General features: G+C 30.4%; 1 protein-coding gene across 1 annotated transcript in view; it reads right to left on the bottom strand.

Annotated features, from left to right (window-relative positions):
* Hnf4g (hepatocyte nuclear factor 4 gamma) overlaps positions 1 to 18,118 on the bottom strand; it is a 136,903-nt gene that overhangs the window by 36,492 nt on the left and 82,293 nt on the right. The window lies entirely within an intron of this gene.

Genomic DNA, 18,118 nt, shown 5'->3' with positions numbered 1-18,118 from the left:
GGCAGATTTTGTTAGCAAAGGAAATATCGACTTTTACCTAATTTACAAAATAAGCAAAAGACCTATTATAGACTTAGTGATACATTTTTTAAATAAGTTATTGCCATTGCAATAACTGAAAGGATTCTAATGGCAACTTTTATAAAATTTGCCTATTTTCGGCTTCTAAAACACAAATTCATGTTGCCAAAGAGCTAAAACATACTACAGTTTGCAAAGTAAATTTTTAAAAAATTGATTCCAGACTATAGTTATAATAAAAGTTACCATAAATTAATTATAATACTTACAATTTAATTAATTTATTAATGGTCAAAATATGATTTTGTTTTTGCAAACTGTAATGATTTCCTATTTTAAATGCCTAAATTCAAAAACAATAGACCCACATCTATATATCTGTAAGTGTGGATAGGTTGTGGGTAGGTGGTACACATACATACACATATACATATACATACATGCATACATACATACAGCTGATTCTCATCATTTGTGGAATTCTTTTCTTTTAAGTCATCATGAAGTCTGTATTAGCAAACGCTGGAGGAAATAAGGATTATGTTTCTGAAAGTCTCTGCTCGTTGCATGCTTATAAACCACCCTCTCTGCCACCTTCATTTTATGAATATTTATGTTTAAAGATATTTACTTAATACATATTTTTGATTCATTAATATTAAACTCACCAACAACTGCAGCATAACTCATCTGGGTAAAGTTTTTTTTCTAACATGAATTTTCTCCATAAGGCACATCATAACCCTCTTGATGTGATGAACATGGAGTGTACATCAACATTCTGAAGGGGGGCTATTTTTCATAGCAAAACAGTCAATAAAAAGCACAAAAACTATGACAACAGGGCACTAAAAATATAGTGAAATGGAACTTGTTTACAGTCTAAGACCTGAGAGAGCATTGTTTAACATCAGTGGGGAATATGCACATCAAGCAATTCAAACTTTCACCAGAAATTATGGTAAAAGTCCCTTGAGAATTGATTTTGAAGTTAAAAATAAATATGAGAGGGTAGAAAAGTTTGCAAATATGGAACGTGCAAATAATGAAGATTGACTGTAAAGAGCTATTTGCAGTACTATTGCCATTTTACAATAAAACAATAAAAAAGAAAGCAATTCAGCAAGCTGTGTAACTTATTAATTACAACTTGAGACAAAGAACTTTCTGAGAATTACAAAATCTTTTTAAAAATATATATTTTTAAATCCTGTTTCAATTTGTTGAGGCACTAAGAACCTTTAAAATGCTGTGTGAATATACTTTTGTTATTGGTATTTGAGTTTTAAATGTAAAAAAATAATTAATATATACTAAAAAATTCATTCCGTTTTTGTTCATCCATTTCATTGAAACAACTTGCAAAAATTTACAAATCATTTTGTTTCATATAGGAAACCAACAATAACTTTTCAGTTCCAGGACTCCAAAGTAAGAACTCTATTTCTAAATCTGTAATTTAAAAAAAAAAAAAAGCATGCAGCATTAATATAACTATGAATTTAAATTATGACAGTATATGGAATGTTTGTTCAGTCAAGCAGTTACACCCACATTAATTGGGGCAATTTAATTTTCAGTGATACATATGCACTATGATAACAGACACCATGTTCTGTTTTCCCTTCAATTATGGTAAAAAGAAAGGATGAAAGAAGGAAGGAAGGGGATAAAGGGGAGAGGAAGGGTAGAAGAGATGGAAGGAAGGTAAGAAATGCATGAAGGCAGGAAATCAGGAAGGCGGGAAGGAAAGAACAAAAAGAAAGGAATTTTTATTCTAGATCATAGATGTTGACCTCTAGAATAGTTTTAATAAACCACAAATAAATAGAATTTAGAGCCACTCAATTTATATTTATGCCAAAATGCTAGGGTCAGGAATATTTATATGTTTTACTTAAGTATTAAGAGCATATCAGGGCCTGGGGTGCTCGGTGCCAGAGTTTGCCCACAAGGCAGCAGATACCATTCCCAGAAAAAAAAAAAAACAGTATAGTATCTATGAGAATAATTTTCATGACATTACTGCTATTTTTAAATAACAATAAGTAAAATTAATAAGAAGCAGAAAAACTGCTAGTTTCATAAGGTCTGAAGCTAATACTATATATCTATCTATATATGTACATATATAGAGATTTAGAGACGAGGTCTTACTATGTAGTTCAGATTGGCTTTGAACTCAATAAATAGCTCAGGCTGGCCTCAAACTCATGACAATACACTTGCCTTAGTCTCTCGAGTGCTGGGATTACAAGACTGCACCATTACACTGGCCTAAAGATAGTAAGATTTTGAGAAGAGTCTTGAAAAAGAATGAATTATTAGAAACAATCTCACCTGGGGACTTAGAAGGAGCTTATGCAAAAGATGGCCTTGAAATTTTAGTTTCCTTAGCTTTACTTTAAATCTACCTCTTGACTTGCCAAATGTAATAACTGTTTCTAGTTAAAATTATATTATCATCAACTCTTTTCTATCTTCCATTTTTTGCTTTTCTTCATCGACCTTACACATACCAACATTCTTCAAGGTTCCAGTATGTATTTTGCTGCTTTTATCTTTTCCTACAAAATCTCAGGCATTTAAAATTATCATTACTATTTAGAAATATATCATACCAACTGAGGATATGCCTTTGCAAAACATATTTTTTACCTTCAGCTGTTGAACGTATAAAATATTTTTCCATAGATTACTTTTATGCCTCAAACAGTAGAACTTTGTTGTGATAATATAATTACAAGACAAAAATGTAATTACATTATATTGAGGCTAATAAAATGGCACAGGGGAGCATAGGGAACCACCTGGCTTTGAAGTGATAAGTCAAGTGGCACAATCCAAGTATTTCTGGATCCAGAGGTAGTTTAAACATGAAAGCAATTGTTCATGAAGGCTGAGATATTGATGAGGGAGAATATGAAAGGTGTGATTGGTTAGAACTGTGAAGACAGTGACAGCGGTTTATTTCATTACTTCCTAACATGGACTAAGTGTTATGACGTCGTTTGTCTCATTTTTTCTCACACATCTAGAACTGCAGCTGAAGGAAGGATGGTAAACAAGTGCCAAACACATTATGCCCAAACTATCATTATGAAGCAGGTTATTACTAGTATCTTTAGATCATATATGTCTATATATGGGTGTATATATATATATTATATATATATAGTGGAATTTACACCACTGAAAAAGAAAAGTTTTGCCTTTCTGATTTCCCTACATTTCTTTGGTATAATTATTCTTCCAATAACATATAATTACAAATACAAATATATATGTATATATGAAACATTTGTTACATGTAAAACAATTACAGAAAATTCTGTCTACTTTAATCTCATCAATTCAATAACCACATCATGTTGATTAATACTTAATAACACTTTTTTTACTTATCCCTATTTAATCATTCTCACTGTCTACCTAATTCAAGATGAAATCAGTTGCTATGCAGGGTACAATAGCCTTGTACTTCCTCCATCCTTTCTCTCATCCAGTTTATCCTGTGTGCTGTAAACAAGTATTGTACTTCACATACCTATTTTATAGTGTCATCACTTTGATAAATTAATGACTACTACAATTCTAAAAAGCACGTGTCATATAGACATAAATATATAAGCTAGAACCTCACAACTGAACGACACAAAATTAAATGATGACACATTCCTCAGGACCATCTTAATCAGGTTGAGTTTGTGATTTCCTGAGTTGTTTTTCCTCACTTAGGAAGATAAAGTTGGGCATGAAATTGTAGAATGTTGGCTAACCATCCCTTTCATAGGTCTCCCAAGTTCACTGCAATTTCTTCTAGACTAAAACCTTGCATAGTTATTCATAAACTATGGTGCCAAGTAGAGTACTGTACCTATAATGTTTACTATATGTTTTTGTTTAATAAATACAATAGTAGGAAAACAAACCATGTGAAATGTGTGTTCACCATAGGTGTTCAAAGGACATGCATATCTCTGTGCTTAAATCCTAACCTGTGGATGCATGGTTGTGTATAGTCATGAAATTTTATCAAGCTATATACTTATGACATGAGGGCTTTTCTGTATCTATATTACACTTCAATAAAGAGTTTAAAAAATTAATCTGCTGTGCCATTGCTTCTTAAAGAAGTATCACTATTTCCACCGATTTAAGACAACACCACATAAAGTGTCTTTCACTAAATGGTTTTATTTTGCTGCACATATCATTACAATAAGTAATTTATAATAGAGAAATGAGAATTATTACCATTCCAATGAAAAATAGAAGACAGAATATATATTATTGCTTCATCTAAATATAAAAACTAAAATATAGATGTCAGATTATATTGAGAAACAGTAATACCAAATTATGCTATCTATATAACCCATTATTAATATAAAGAAATAAGTATATTAAAGGTTAAAAAAGAGAAAACATATATCATGCAATCACTAAGTAAAACAGAATTATTACTATGTATTATTTCAGACAAAAGATTTTAGAGCAAGTAATATGATTAGGAATAAAATGTGATCTTATATAAAGATAAAAGTCAATTATTCAAAATACTATAAAAATCTTAAATATGCATATACATACCAAAAGAGCTATGAATTATATGAAACATAAATTCATAAACCCCAAAGTAAAAATAGGTATATTCATAATAACAATTACATACTTTGGCACTATTCTCTCATTAACTGATAGAACAAAAGGTAGAAACTCCTTAACAATATACACAACTTAAGGAAAATAATCAACCAGATTTATCTACTTTACATGTATAAAAATACTTCACCCAACATCAAAAAAAACCCCCCAAAACCAATCTATTCCATTGTTCAAGGAATATTCATGAAGATGGACCTTATCTTGAACAGTGAAATAAACTTCAAATAAAAAAAGTAGGATGCAGGCTAGGTAGTACATGCCTATAATTCCAGGACTCAGCAGGAAATTAGCATTTGAATCAATAGACTGAGTAAAGAAAATGTCCCTCACAAAGGTTTCTGGGTATCACTTAATCCATGGAGATGTCCAAATAGAACAAAAAGGTGGACAAAGGGTGAATTCATTCTCTCTGTTTGAACTAGGATGTCCATCTTCTTCTGCTCTTGGACACTGGCACTCCTACTCCTTGTTCCTTTGAGTCCAAGTGGGATTTATCATTACCTTTCCTTCTCCCCTCCACTCACTTCCAGTGTTTTCAGGCTACTGGACTTGGATTGAAATGCACCACAGGTTCTCCAGGTTTCAGATGCTATATTATGGGACATCTTGCCTCCATAATAGTATTGGGTGTGAGTATGTATATATAATATTCATATATACGAATATATTCCATATATAATTATGTATACTACACTTTGATTTTGTTTCTCCAGAAAATTCTAATACAAAATGGTTATATAAGAAAAAAGCATGATCTACAATCAGTGACCTAACCCCATGTAGCATACTGAGAAACTGAAGAAATTATACAAAGAAGAACAAATTAAACATAAAAGGAAGAACATTTTTAAATATTCAAAAAGGTATATATCTTATAAGTTATACAGTAAGAAATATAGTTTAGTCATTATGACTCCAGAGTCTGTGCTTAACTAGAAATAGAATATTGAAAATACTAGTAAGCAAGGCAATATAGACATTGCTAAATATAAGATAAAGCAAATAATTAAAGTATGATTAACAATAACATTTAAGTTGAGAAAGGGATAATCCTTAAAGTATTTATTGGACTAATTTATAGAACAAGTTCAGATATCGATTTTAAACAAGTGAAGCAATTTAAATTTTTTAATTTAATGATTGAAATATATTTAATTTATGGATAATAAAGGTTAAATACGGGTACAGAATGGAAACAAAGGTGCTCAATACAAAAAGTTAAAAGAATTGTGAGATAAAAGAATTTTAAAGATCACAAAAAATACAGTATGTATTAGCAAGCATTATAAATCTCATATGCCATTAAAAAATTGATAATTTTCTAAAATAATTAAAAATTAACAAAATCTTATGCTAGATAAAAAGAAAACGCCAATCATGATAAATTGAAAGTAAAAGAATAGAAACATATAAAAGGCCGATATAATATAAAATTTTATATTAATATTAGACAAAGGAGATTTCAAGAAAAAATATAGAAGAGAAGCAAGATCACAATGTATTGCTAACCTGCCACAATTCATCTCTCAGGAAGATGTAAAATTTCTGAGCTTTAGTATAGATAATCACATAGATTAGAAATATATAAAGTAAAAAATGGATAAAATTTTTTAAAAAGACAAATCAACACTGTCATAGAAATATTTTATACAAAATTTTTTTTGCAATTAATAGATGAAACAGAAAAAACTAAAGTAATTGAATGGACATATGCAAAAGCCACCACCCAACAATTAGAAAGCATTTATTTATGAGCAATTTTTGCAAATTGCTCATAAACATTTTCTAAGATTAGCCATACAAAAAGTCTGAACATAAAAAGAAAATAAATAGTATTATGTAAATCATGCTGTCAGAACAAAATATAATACATAAATGAAATAAAGAACAGATTCTAGGCCAATCAGCAACTAAAATATTATTTTTAGATGATCCTGATTGATTGTAATGATAGAAATCATGGAACAAAAACCCAATTATAAATATATACACATTAAGGACAAATATAAAAAGTAAACCTTTAGACTGGACCTCCTGCTACATGACTATAAGGCATTACTCAGGAGGCTGAGGCAGGAGGACACAAATTGAGGCCAGCCTAGGCAACTCCTTTGTTTCAAAACAAAACTTTAAAAAGAGGGAGTGGTTGGGGGATTTGCTCAATGGTAGAGCTCTTGCCTAGAATGCAGGGAGCCATAGCTGTACTCTACAGTACTACAAATAAATAATGCAAACAAAACAAAAAAGTAAATCCTTAAATAAAGGATAATATTTAGTAATATACGGCATAATTATTGTTTTGGAATAGGAAAATAATCATAATAATGATTCAAAAAGTATAAATCATCAAAGACTCATGGACATATCTGATGACATTAAGTTTAAAATGTAAACTTTACATAACGTATATACTTGTAAAAGTCAATACATGTCATTCCCCACTGATAAAGTCATATAGAAAGAGATTGTAATAATATCAAAAAGAATACAAGTAGGTCGATTATACATAGCAATATCCTGGAATCTTATCTATAGTCCCTATAATTCATATAAATGTACAAAATGCATATTTCACACACTCAAACATAAACAAACACATATACATGTAGAATTTTATGAACATATTTTTCATATACATACATAATTTTTCAACCTAAATAAAGTTGTAGTGTTCAACCATCAGAACATGAATGTCATTCTAAGTTAGTTAATGCATGGAAATGTGTCTCTTTTTTAAAATCTCTGCCTAACAAACTTTTGTTTTATCTGCTTTGCCCAAAGCGTTTCAGTGATTCCCACTTAGGCTGTGAGAATTTGTCCTTGAATTCTATCACAAAATTGTCTGGAATGGGAAAAATAATCCTTGCAAGTAACCTCTTGGTATTGTATGAGAAGAAAGAAAAATGGAATTTAGGGAAAAAATACATTCAGAAATTATAATTAAATGTTATCGAGCTAGATCCATGATGAAATCTATTAGGCGTTGAATTAGAAAGGAGGTCAAAGGGAATGATATTGTAGTAATCAAGATATATGCTTCCTTATAGGAATTAAAGTGTATGAGATTGAGGTGGTTTGTTAATTATTTTCTTTGATTAGGTTACCTATTTCTCCCCATGTGCATTTAAATATTAATCAGAGACTTGCTTTTGTACAGCATTAGTCAAAGGATAAAATGAGGGAAGAGTTCAAATGTAAGATAAATATCTGCTTAAAATAGAACATAAGCGTTCCTTCCTTCCTAAACTTAGTATTTAATATTTACTAAACCCTTTTACACATTTTATAATAGAGTTTATTGTTTTTATCTTACAAACCAATGAAATTAGTTTGAACTTTCAAATTCAGATTCTTAAAATCACAACTTCTCTAATTTCCAAACTACATAGAAGATTGATGTGCAACTGTAGGGGGAAAAAGATAAAATTCTCTGCACTACATAACTTGATCTTAAGTTACTTGCCTAATGATCCTAAAAGAAAATACAAGATTTTAAAATGCAAAACACTGATTTTCAGTAAGAGATAAAAATTTACTAAACTAATTTTGACAGTTTAATTTTGCTTCCATGAATCCTAAACTCTCCAGATATTTTTTCTTAATAAAAAAAAAACCTTCATTAACACATACTGTTAGTTATACTAACAGAATGTCAAGGGTCATTCCACTTAAATCACTGAGTAAAAAGCAGTTTATTATTCAGTTTGTGTATCTACAAAGCATTTAAAATGTAACTGGCATTTAAATGGATTCATCACACTGTTCCCCTGAAAATGTTTAAACTCGATGGAAAAAGTAGCAAGAACTCACAAATATGGTGTATTTGTGACTCATATTATATTCATTTTTTACAACTCTTTTATTATGAATTTTACAATGACTGTCATGAAACATATTAATACTTGTTTCTTAAGGACAAGGCAGTGAAATTGAGGCAAAAGCTGGAAAAATAAAACAATATTGTTACATATTTTCCTTTAACTGTCCACATTTCAGGAATATAGCTTTAAAATAGTCTAGTTTTCAGGTTCTAAACTTTTGAAACCTTTGTACTGTTTACATTGTCCTGGAAAAGGGCTAAAGAGTGAAGCAGAGAGAGAACCTAACTCATGCTAGACCACAGATAACCCTGAAACCATTTGCATAATCCTAACGTGGTCTGGAAGCAAGAAATTCATAGTATAAAAGAATCCAAGAGGCGTGGCTAGCAGGGAGCTTAGAGACATCTCAAACTCTCCTTCATTTTGTGGTTCAGGAAACAAAGAGGTTAAGTGACTTATTTGTCAAAGGTCCACTGACAAGTTAGTAAAAGACTCGGGTTTATAAATCAGTAACTACATCAAATATTCAGTTGCCAAAACCAGTACCTGCCCTTAAGGCCTGAAACTTTTTATAAAATATCAACAAAAGAAAATAGATACTTCCTTCTCTCAAAACTCTAGTAAGTTATCCATAAAATCCTCCAAAAAGAAATTTTTTTCAGTGAGGGTCATAGGGAGTTTTTAAGAATTGAATATATATCTCAAGTCTGACAGATTTCTATAATCATCTTCTTTAATTAGTGGAATTAAGCAATATCCACCATTCTCCCCACTCATGCAACACTAAATAGAACAGACACAGCTCAAAAGTATAACACCATAGAGTCAGAGAGATGAGAAGTTCAAACTAGCTATCACAATCCCATGAATCACGGATAAATCACCAACAGAAGTCCAAATACACAATTTAGACAAAACATAAACAGAAAATGAACATAGAGAAAATTTCCAAAATTAGTAAGAATTAGACTACATTTTTTTATTCAATTTTTTTATTGGTACATTGTAGGTATACAACACAATTACTTTTCTCATTGGGAATTGTACCTTTACATAGTGCATCTTGGTTCTTATTTTTTCCCCATTCCTAGCCCTCCCTTCACTCCCTCAACCCTTCGCTATTTACAAGGACTTTATTTCCATTTTTTCCATTTCTCATCATTCTTCCTTTCCCTTCTTTCCTTTCCCCTGACTCTCCCACTACCCCTACCCCATTGGACCGTTTCTTTCTATTTTGCATTATTGATTAAAGAATTATACTACATTAATCTCAAAATATAATTTGATGCCCAGGAAACTAGGTTGTTTTGTAAACGGCATTGTATGCTGCAGATAATCAATATCACTTATGCAGTGCTGATGACAGAATAAATTACTCTGGTCCCAAATGTGTGTGTGTGTGTGTGTGTGTGTGTGTGTGTATGAAGTGTAATAAAATACATGGTGAATGTTTAAATTTAAAAATTTAATTCAGTAAAAGATATATTACTATTAATCTCCCTCAAAACACTTACCTTGACTTTGAACAAATTTCATCATTCTGCCCCTCTGAAACAGTTCTGGAATTCCTATTTTATCTGTGTTTTAAGGTGTGATCAAAACTATGGTGAATACTTCTATGGACCGCAGGCTAGTAAAAACATTGTGCATCCTCATGTGCCAGATCTGACACCATAGGAATTCTGGCTCTTCTTCAAAGTCAAAATTACTATGAAACGTAAAGATTTTGAATCAATTCAGGACTTCAAAGCAGCATGACTATCCAACTAAAGACGCTCACAGATGAGGACTTCCAGAACTGCTTCAGAAAATGGCAAGAATGATTAGATAAATGTGTTCTAAAGAAGGAGAGTATTTTGAAAGGGGTTAATGACAATGTGTCTTTTACTTTAATAATTTTTAAAAATTTAGATATTCACCACACTTTTCGATCATACTTTATGTGTACATATATCAAGCACTATGAAAACATTCATGACTTTTGGCATGGTAATAAGCATTTAATAGCACTTGATATATATACATATATTCTATGAATGTATCTCCCTTGAGATTTAATATCTACAACTACAGTTGCATTTTAAAGGCAGAAACAGTTTTTAATATAAAGGGTAGGATTACATTTTCTGTTTTCTTTCCTTATTATGCCCAGAATTTTATTTGCTTTTAGGATTATGGGGGCAACTTAGAGTCACTTACTCTGAAAATAGTCTACAATAACTCTTAGACCTTTAGTTGACCTCAGACCTCCTGTTTGCTGGCTTTACACTAGTTCTCATTCACAGCAGAAGATTATAGCTGTGGTCATTTCATTCACCCATTCGTATCTCACTCCCACTAGCACACCCAGACACCTCCACAATTCACAACACTGGGTATAAGCAACTCCACGCCTCTTTCTCCAACACAAATTGTATAGGTAAGAGACAGGGAATTTTTATAAGCACAGCACTGATTCAGCACCACCCCTCAAACTTTGATAAACCATTATAAAAGTAACAAATTACTCACAAAACAAGCACCAATGACTATGACACATTAGCTTGTCATGGCACCAGAATTAGGAAGCTTTAATCTAGACCAGTAACCAATGAAAGAATATCTTGACATCTCTTATTGGAAGCATTTGCATCCAATCATCTTAAGCTCTTACTGTTACTATCAGTAATATAAAAAATATATGACATTAACTGAATGCTCATTCAGTGCTTGGCCCTATAGTACTTTGTCTATTTTGTCTTATTTAATGCTTACAATTGTGGCATGGGTGACCACTATTTTTATCTTTATTTTACAGAGAAGAAACAGAGGCTTGGAAAGTTTAGATAATTGCTCAAGATGTGGTAGCAACAAAGCCAAACACAAATAGAGCACTATCTAATATCAAAGTCTATTTTTTATTGTTTTTCTTTATCACACAAATTTTCTTCAAATATTTGACAATTATTTACCTATAAAGTATTCTCTATGAAAAGTAGACTTTTTCTTCCAGATCCCAAACTACCCCTCCTAGTGGCATCATTATTTTGGAGTTACGATGTATATATTCAAAGAACATCTATGCATGTAAAAAGTGCAAGTATAGGTTATATACTTTAAAATACACATTAATTGTACTATACATTTTGAAATATTGCTAAGTTCTTTGTTTGAAAAATATATCCAGGAAATACGTTCATATTGTCATATATTAAATTTCTATCCTACTCATAGATTTTATTTTTCCAGTAATTTGCTAATACAAAAAATGGTAATAAAAGTAGTTTTGGAACATCATGGCTAAAAATGTTTGAGTCCTTTAGAGACACAACCCTTTAATTAAAGTGTATAAACATTTTATCGTTTGAGTCATATTACTACAACATGATTAAAATTTTATAAGCTCACTAACAATATATGTTAATAGTATAATATTTTTTCAGGCTTATCAATACCAGATACATTTCTATTTTTGCTAAATGGAATAGTCGAAATATTATATTAATGTACACATTTGCATTTCCTTAGTTATTTGTATAGATCAGGTAGTTTACTATATGTTTAAAAGTTTAATTTTTAATTCGCACTACATACTATGTCTTTTGCCCATCTGGCTGGTTGCTGTTTGTTTGTTTGTTTGTTTGTTTTTTCGATAAAAACTTTCTTTATTACATTAAAATTAATATTTATTTTGAATACATTATATAAACTACTATTTTGAGCATGCAGATGTTTTAAAGTTTCAAATTTTACTGTCCCAATTTCTCTGTTTTTAATAAAACTTTCATATATTCATTAATTTTATGTTTAAAACTGTGTTTCACAAGTTTAAATGACCTACTCTACAATATGGTGACCAGAATAAATAGCAGTGTATTGTATACTTTATAATTACTAAAAGAGTATATTTTAAATGTTTTTACCACAACATTTGTGAGATAATGTACATGTCAGTGATCTCAATTTAGCCATTCCACAGTGTACATATATTTCAAAAATCATATTATATAAATACAGATATAATTTTTATCAATTGAAATTTATCTAAAGTTTATGTGGAATATACTTTGACATAATATGTGAAATCAAATTCCTAATATAATACTTTTCTCTGATGGAACAGTGTTGTCTATATACCATTATCAAATAAAGTATCTTTTAGCAACGATCTGACACAATCTCCATGTAGGCAAAAAAATTGTGTTTGTATGTTTAGGAATATATTTGGACTCTATTTTGTCTTATGGATCTATTGTACACCAAATAGCATAAAACTTTTTGAATTACTATAGTTTTATTATATTCTTTTATTATATTCTTTAAATATAATATTATATATTATAAATATAATATTGTAATATTCTTTATTATATTCTTCTATAGTTTTATTATATTCTTTAAAATCCCAGGCTTCCTTCATTATTTTATTAATCAGAATTTTATTGTTTTATTTTATTAATCAGAATTTCTCTGGGAAATTCTAGTACATCATAATTATAAAAAATAAATACATATGAATGTATAAACATGAATTATATTTTTATAATATATAAATATATAAAATATATTGCATAAGTGTATTTATTTATGATTCAGTCATTTTAAGTTTATTCAAAAGGTTGGGCAACCAGTATCTCTACCAAATTTAGAACATTACTATCACTTCCCCAAAACACACTTACATTAGCAATCATGTTCATCTTACCTTCTCCAGTTCCTGAAACCCATTGATCTGTACCTTTCTATGTTAAATGTTCTCATTCTGGACAGTTCATATGAATAGACTTCTACAGTATTTTGTGTGCACAAATGTTGCTTCTTTCACTCAGCTGTTTCAAGGTTCATACCTGCTGTAGTATCAGAACTACAAAAACTATCAGTGCTTCATTTCTTATGGCTTAACAATATTCTATTATACGGATACATATCAATTTTGTTCAGATGATGCAACTGGATTATTTCTAATCTTTAGCATTAATAAAACATGTTCCTATAAATATTGTTATATAATTCTTTATATTAATACATATTTTACATTTCTTAGGTACATCTCTGGGAGAGAAATTTTTCCTTCAAATGGTAACTTTTTCTAATTTTTTAAAGAAATTACCAAACATTTTCCTAAAGTGATTGCATCATTTTACATTCCACCCAGGAATACATAAGATTTCCATTTCCCCACATCTTTACTGTACTTGTTGCATTCTGTCTTATTTCCTCATGGTGAGTATAAAGTATTGTCTCATTGTTTTCAGTTATATTTTTTCTAATGACTAATGATGGTGAGCATATTTTTATATGCTTATTAGTTACATATTTTCTTTGGAGACATATGTATTCAAATTGTCCATTTTTAAGTGAGTTATGCATCCTATTACTAAGGTATAGTAGAGTTTCTTTACTCTGGACACTAGACTACATGAGACACATTATTTGCAAATATTACCACTCATTCTGTGGATTTTCTCTTAACTCTCATGATAACGTTCTTTGAAACAAAAGCTTGTAAATTTTGTTTAAATCTAACATTTCTTATTTTGTCTTGTATGCTGTCATTAACTCATACAAGAGTCAATCGTCTGCTCCAAAATCATGAAGGTGTAAAGCTATGTTCTTCTAGTAGTTTGATAGTTTTAGCTGTTACCTTTAGATCATTGGTCATTTTGAGTTTTCTATAAACAGTTTTAGTCAAGAGTTCTTTATTCTTTTGCATGTAGTTTTTCAGTTGTTCTAATACAATTTTTGAAAAGATTACAGTTTCTGACATTGAAATGTCTTAGTGCCTTGTCAAAATTCAATTAACCATAAATGTATGGGTTTATTTCTAGACTATTAATTCCACTTCACACATCATTATATCCATCTTTATGTTTGTATTATATAGTTAATTACTGAATCTTTATAGTAAGTTTTGAAATCATAAACTGTGCATCCTTCAACTCTTTTTAATTTATTTTTTACTTTTTAATCTCTTCCCTAGTTTAGGTCCTTTGCATATTCATATGAACTTTAGCACTGTCTTGTCAAGTTTTGAAAAAACAACTGGAATTTTGTGAAGATTGTGTTGAATCTGTAGATCAATTTGAGGAATACTGTATTACCATCTTAACAATATTAACTGTCCCAATCCATGAACATGAAATATCTTTCTATTTAACTATTCAATTTTTTGTAGTTTTTAGAGTACACTCTTATATTTCTGTTATATTTATCCCTTATTGTTTCATTCAACATTATTATTAATGGAACTGCTTTCTTAATTTTATTTGCAGAATATTTGATGTTAATGCATAGTAATCAAGTGATTTTTATATATTGACTCTGAATTCTGTAGTCTTGTTGAACATACTTATTGGCTGTAATAACTTTCAGGGTTTTCTTGAGGTCTTTCTACGTACAACATCATGGTCTCTGAAAACTGAAATAGTTTTACTTCTTATTTTACAGTTGGAATACCTTTTCCTTCTAGTTTTTTGCTTTGCTGCTCTGGCTAAGTCTTCAGTAAAAAAAGTAAATAAATAAAGAGAAAGAACAAAAACAGGTGTCTTTATCTTGTTTCCAATAGTGGGGGAAATGCTTTCAGTCTTCAAGTATTAGTGGGGTGATAGATAAAGAGTTTTTCATAGATGAACTTTTCCTGGCTGAGCAAGTTTACTTCTACTTGTACCTTATTAAGTGATTTTTGTGATTAAAGTGCCTTGGATTTTGACAAATGATTTTTTAAATGGTTACTGAGAAAGTCACGTGGTTTTTATCCTTACTCTTGTACCACATGTTGAATTTTTAATGTTGAATTACCATTCCATTTCTGAGAACAACATTACTGGTTTAACTTGTATGAATCTTATTGGTTTATACTGTGTAGTCCACTTTTATGTTGTTTTATATGTTTTGCAAGCATTTTGTTAAGGATTTTGTGTGTTTAATGTTTATAAAGTTATAGGTCTGTAGTTGTCTTTTCTTCTGATAACTTTGCCACATTTCAGAATCACAGTTAATACTGGCCATGTAGAGTAAGTTAAGAAATAATTCCTCCTCTTGAATATTAGAAAATATTTTTATTTTTGGTGGGGGGCCCGGGGATTGAACTTGGGACCTTGTGCTTCCAAGGCAGGCTCTGGGACCACTAAGCTAAATCCCCGGCCCCAGAAAGTATTTTTAAAGGGTTCATGTTAACTTGTTTTCAAAATGCTTGCAGTGCACGCCTGTAATCCCAGCACTCAGGAGGCTGAGATAGGACAATTGCTTTAAGCTAGAGGACAGCCTTCACTACTAAGTGAGTTCATGTCCAGCATGAACTACATAGTGAGACTCTGTCTCAAAACACCAAACATAAATAAATAAAATGCTCTTTAGAATTCATCAGTGAAGGGCCGGGGATTTAGCTCAGCGGTTTCGCCACCTGCTGCGCAAGCACAAGGACCCAAGTTTGATCCCTGGTACCAAAAAAAAGAAAAAGAAAAAAAAAAAAAAAAAAAAAAAAAAAAGAATTCATCAGTGAAATAATCTCATCCTAAGGTTTTCTTGTAGGAATTTTTAAAAAGTTTTATTTCCTTTAATACATGTTTGCAGTAAATAATGTTTATATTCTTTATGGGGAATTGCTATATTCACAATAACACATCGTAATTCTTTTTTCATCCCTTTTTCCTTCCCCTCCCTCCCACTTCTCTTCATCTCAAGATCTCCTTCCCTTTTGCAAAAGATCTATCTCCCTGTTTCCTATTATCTTTATTTTGCTCTCTACTTTATTTGTATTTTGGGTTTCTCACATAAGAAAAACCATGAAATATATAAACTTGTGTGTCTGATTTATTTCACTTAATGTAGTGGTCTTAAGGTACATCCATTTTCCTATATGTCTTCATGTCAGAGAAGTACTCCATTGTGTATAAATACTACATTTTCTTTAATTTCTTGAAGGACATATAGGCCACTTTTAAGATTTAGCTATCATGAGTTGTGCATTTGATTACTGTGTGCTGATAGAGGACCGTGCAGTGGAAAGATAGAGGACTCTATAAGAATTCTTCATGGTTTACAAGTGTCCTAGGGTTTGGCTGCATATACATGCTTTCATTTTTTAAAAAATTTTCAGCAGGCTCTGTATTAATATGTATACTAACATTAATCATGCTATAGTATATTTTAGAGGTTTCTGTACTTTTTATATATTTTATACCTGAGAATCGAAAACATCAGAGTAACATTAATTAAATGCACTATATCCTACTTCCAAGTTGGATGCTGGGTATTCACTATATTGTTGGTAAATGACATAAAATAAAGGAGTGCTGTAGGGAATCGAGAGATGGAATGAGGGGAAAGGGGATGAAAAAAGAATTAAGATGTGTTAAAGAACGTGTGCGAACTTCACATAAGGAATGTGAACATTATGTACTGTAAATATATACTAATAAAAAGAAGCAATTCAAGCTTAATTTCTAATGTGACTTAAAATGTGATAATATAAAAATTTTATTTTAATGTCAAACTTCAAAAATTTCCAAAGATCATATAAATGAATTCTAACACACAAAACTAGGAACACAGAAATGTCTACAGTTATTCTCTCAATATTACAGGGAAAACCAAGATATCTATAAAAGACCACAGAGCAATCAGGAAAGGAAATTTGCAATAAGAATTACAATGAAATAAAGATCTTCTGCTCTGAATTTATAATGATTTTCTCCTCTTTGATAGTTACATGAAGCAATGTTATCTTTTTCTCAGTAAGTTATTTATTAGATGTATTCATTACTGTTATTGAATGTTCTTTTAATTTTTCTCCTATCTCTAGTCTTTTCCTGGTCTCTATTATGCCCACTTGGTTAGACTTTTTTTTTTTTACAAGGAATAAGATATGGTTTCCTGTGCCTAATCGAATTAAACATTTTTCAACGACACACTAATATATTTTTTTGCCCTTAGAGCATTTTTTGTTTTAAAAAATTAAGTAACTAAGGATCTTCAAATAGCTTTATAGGAGGTTCAAATACACAGCCCTGCCTGATTCCCTATCATTACACTGTTCATTTCTATAATCAACATTTATATAATTTGTCAGATCATGAGAGAGTAAAAACAAACACCTGTTAGCCCCATTCAACCAAATTTTTCCAAATCATAGGATACTGGAATTGAGAAAGTGAACTTTCTGCAATAACATTTGTATGAAGTTGATAAGGTAATGTTTCTAAATCTAGTAAACAGTTTGTTTTTATCTTCCCTAAAACAGCTATTTTCAGTCACAGAAGTTTATACTTTCACTGGTGAAATAGCAAAACATTTCTTTATTTTATGTCATTGAAATATATAATAATAATATACTTGATATTGTTCCATTATAGCATAATTTGCACATGTGACATTGCCTCTATGTTATCCTCATTTTTCTGGGTGTCATAATATCCAATGTTTTAAGAACTATTTCATGAAAACCAATTATGTTTTTGAGCTTTGCAATGAGATCATTTTCATAAGTTAGGTGGTACAAGTAAGTGCAAGATTATTCAAGAATTCTAACATTGGAGAGTAAAATCACTCTGAATAAGATATGAAAAAATCAAATGCAAGTCATCCAAATAAGTAGCAGACTGAAAATGCCCTTTAAAAAGTACAGTAAC

Source organism: Heterocephalus glaber, unplaced genomic scaffold, assembly GCF_053883595.1.
Source record: "Heterocephalus glaber isolate CG9 unplaced genomic scaffold, H.glaber_assembly_v1.0 deba00001553, whole genome shotgun sequence".
In the NCBI taxonomy this organism is placed as follows: domain Eukaryota; kingdom Metazoa; phylum Chordata; class Mammalia; order Rodentia; family Bathyergidae; genus Heterocephalus; species Heterocephalus glaber.
Note: the sequence above shows the minus strand (reverse complement) of the source record. Positions and strands in the feature narration are given on the sequence as shown.